Source organism: Plecotus auritus (assembly GCF_963455305.1).
Source record: "Plecotus auritus genome assembly, chromosome: 7".
NCBI lineage: Eukaryota > Metazoa > Chordata > Mammalia > Chiroptera > Vespertilionidae > Plecotus > Plecotus auritus.
In genome coordinates, this window is record NC_137774.1 from 85,197,992 (window position 1) to 85,202,153 (window position 4,162).

The window sequence follows — 4,162 nt, forward strand, 5'->3', positions numbered from 1 at the left end:
TTTAACTTTACTACCTGTGTAAAGACTCTATTACCAAATAAGGTCACATTCTAAGACTTCAACATATCTTTTTCTGGGGACACAATTCAACCCCTAACAGTGGTCAAAGTATAAACAGTATGACCTGAAAGTCCCACACCAATTCATGATAGTGGTGGTTTCAGAACAAAGAAGAAGGTGGAGGGGCATAGAGAGCTCCAATTTTACCAGTAATGTTTCATTTCCTGGGTAAAATAAACACAGATCTTGAATTAATATGAAAAGGATTAGTATTTGCTAATATTTGCTCTTTTATTCTCTATACTTGACTATAGTTTAATGTTTTTAAAAAGTGATTAAGAGAAAACAAGAAGACAGGTGAGCCAGCATTTCTCACTTGCGTGTGCACCTGACCGAGCTGTAAAGTATGACATAAACTTTTATAGAAGTCAAAGTCATCTGTTTCTCAGGATATGTGGCTCTGCCTGCAATCAGCAACTTGGAAAATTCAGACTTCAGACCAATATCGGAGATTCTAACCTTTTGTAAATCATCTGCCCTCCAGCACCTATCAAAAGCTATCCAGAGAGCAGCCCCCAGCACGGCTGGCACTGTGGTTCCCCCAGCATCTTCAGACCAGGTCAGTTTGTGCAATTTGCATCCATTTGGAACAAAATGAGAAAAATAAGGATAGAGGAGTATGTTTTTATGAAGTTAAATTTATTCAATTAAATGGCCTCCCTTCCTTTTGAGATTGGAATCTTCTCCTTTAAAAAAAATGTTCATAAAATGTTCTATGAAATAATAGTGATAGTGGACTGTAACTGTTATTGTTTTTAATTTTCTTATTTTGCAAAATAAAAAGTTTCTTACCCTTAAATTTTTTTTTAATTTGGTTGGTCTTTTAAATCAAATGGATGGTGGCTCATTGGAGCTAGTTAAGAATTTCTATAGAATCACTTTGATCATTTCGACTCTTAAATATGTATGTATTTTGTATCATTTATAGGATTGTAGCTAGATAAGCAGTGTTGATTTTATTTAGGTTTAAAGGTTTTACCTTGCTACCTGTTGGCACAACAAAGTTCACCCTCTTAGAAAAAAAAAAAAAAAAAAGGTACACCTGATATTAGAATGTGTGGTTTGCTTTGCCTCTTGTAGGGTGTTATCTTGCATTTAGTGATCAGGTTTGTTGTTTTATAAGCCCTGGTTTCTCTTTCCTTATCTTTCAGGTAATAAATGGCTTCAATTGGCCAAATTAACCTTTGCCCAGTTCACAGATGCATGGCCATGATATTCTGGCCTGGGCCTGGGCAGGAGATGAGATCAGAGGAAGAACCATGACCACTGGCCCACGTAGACCTACGCATTCTTTTTTCTATAGCGACATGATATTCCATTGTGCAGAAGTGCTGACAGATTTGGCCCACACCCTGTGGCTGGGCTTTTGGATTGGTTCCAGTTTTGTGTTATTTTGCACAAAGCTTGGCCTGATAACCCTTAATGACTCCGAGTCCCTGAATTTTGGGAGGTCACTTTGGCAGCTGCAGAAAAGAGCTTGTGGGTGGCTCGCCTTGGCATATGCTAGCATAAGATTGGCAAAGCTAAGAGGCAGCAGAGCTCTCTAGATAAATAGCCTGAATGTGACCTCATCACGGTTATAAGATGTACAGTAAGTCTTCACTTAATGTCATCCATAGGTTTTGTGAAATGAGGTGTAACAAAACCAATTTTATTATAGGCTAATTGATATAAACAAGAGTTAAGTTCCTACAGCATCTCATTAACGTCATAATGAAAGGACATTGAACAAAACTGTGAAGATCTACTGTAATTTCATCTTGAATATTTTTCCTGGACAAGCTGAATGACAAATGCGAGGTTATTGTGATCACCCATTCGAACCAGGAGCCTTGCAAGATCAAACAGGGAATCCACAGCTAACAGACTTAGCAAACATTTAATTGCTTGGGAGTGTGACTGAAAGCCACAGAAGCAGTGAAATGGGAAGCCCTAAGTGGAATGTCAAAGGAGGACTCAGTAGCTGTTTCAATGGCCCTAACTGGTACTAGAAGGTACTAGAGCAGTAAAATCTGGAGGGGGGGGGGGATTATAGTGTCCTCTCTGCTTTGTCCAGGGCACAAAGCAAAATTATTCCCTTAAAGGGCAGGATATTTGTTCCTTTAACAGTGAATAGGAAGGTGCTTAGAAGACCACGCCCACTGTATTTGACCATTTGTACATGACTATTTCCTTATAGTTATTTCCTCCTTCCTCTTCTTTCCCAATCCTTTTCTGTGGGCTTAATTCTTTGTTTGTTTAGGAATTTGTCCCAGTGCAGGTGATAGTGGTTAGAGCACCATTTATGGTTGGACTGTGAAAAAGACATGCAGTACATGAAGTTGCTGTCTAATGACATTAGTAGAACCGAGAACTGTATCAATAAATTTAAAACTAATTTGGCTGATCACATATGTCTATCTATTTATCCATCCATCTACCTGCTTTCTACTTATCTATCACCTATCTTTGTATCTGTGTGTGTGTGTGTGTACTATATGAATATATATATATGAATCTATATATATAAAAGCCTAAGTGACCGTTCAACCATTCATCTGGTAGCTATGTTGCACATTGACCACCAGGGGGCAGACGCTCGATGCACAGACATGAAAACATGGAAAAGACTGATGAATCTCAGAGGGAAGGGTGGGAAGAGATTAACCAAAGATCTTATATGCATACTAGAGGCCTCATGCACAGATTCGTGCACCAGTGGGGTCCCTCGGCCTGGCCTGCGGGGATCGGGCCGAATCCATGCACTGGTCCTCCAACATCCCCCGAGGGGTCCCAGATTGCGAGAGGGCGCAGGCCAGGCCGAGGGGCCCCACCGATGCATGAATCTGTGCACCAGACCTCTAGTAAATATATATGACTCGATTTATCAAAGGTTCTAAACAAAAGATGATCTTGTATCAGTCAGGATAGGCTAAGCTCTGACACATCAAGAAACGAGTTCAAAATCTCAATGGCTTAGCACATAAAAGTTTATTTCTTGCTCATAAAACTATTGTGGGGCCCTGGCTGGTGTGGCTCGGTTGGTTGAGTGTTGTCTCATGCACCAAAAGGTCACTGGTTGGATTCCTAGTCAGGGCACATGCCCTGGTTTCAGGCTCAAACCCCAGTAGGGAATGTGTAGGAGACAACCATTAGATGTTTCTCTCTCACATCAATGTTTCTCTCTCTCCTGCTCTCTTCCTCTCTCCCTAAAATCAATAAAAAACATATATTTTTAAAAAGCTATCGTGGGTTCATTGGGGCAGAGGTGGCTGTGTTCCATTTAGTCATGCAGGAACCCAGGCTGGTGAATGAGACCCTATCTGAAGTGTCACTGGTTGACTTGGCAGAGGAAAAGGGAGCCAGAGGGTTGTGTTTGGGCTCTTAAATCCTTTGGCTTGGAAGTATCACACCCACTTATGCTCACAGCCCACTGGCTGGAAAGAGCCATATGCCACTGCCTTACTGTGAGGTGGCTGTTCATCTCCTCGCAGTGGCCTGGAGGGGACGCCAGAGCCTCCTCCCCACCCTACTCCTGCTGCTTATCCCGGAATTGCTAGAGCTCCTGAGCCCTTTGCTGGCGACCCTAAACCCTGGTTTTATTATGTGATTATCTGATCCCTGGGGAGGGATCTTATGATACATTCTTTTCAGAAATTTATCCTGAGAATAGGTGTGGCCCTCTTGAAAAACTGGTATACTTCCTCTTCTCCACAAGTAGTGAGTGTTAGATAACCTGTCTTGATTACCTTTCAGTCTGGGCTAATAAACTCACAGCGAAACTTGGAGTCCCTATGTCAACCCAGGAATTTTATAGAATTGCTCCTTCCTATACCCGATTATAAACTATTTCCTATTTCTTTAATCATGACTTGGTTGAGTGCATGATTTTCATTGTCTACCAACCTCCATCTCTTTGGGAAGTTTCCGGGTTTACATTACACATAAATTAAAATAAAGGTTAAAAAAAAAAGAGCTTCCATTCAGTGAATGCTTCCTTGGTGCCAGCTGCTTTATGTGCCTTTTCTCATTCGTTCCTTGGGGCAACCCTATGAGATGTAACTGTCAGCACTGGATGGGTGAGGAAACAAACTCAGAGAGGCTATGTGGCTTTCCAAGTCCA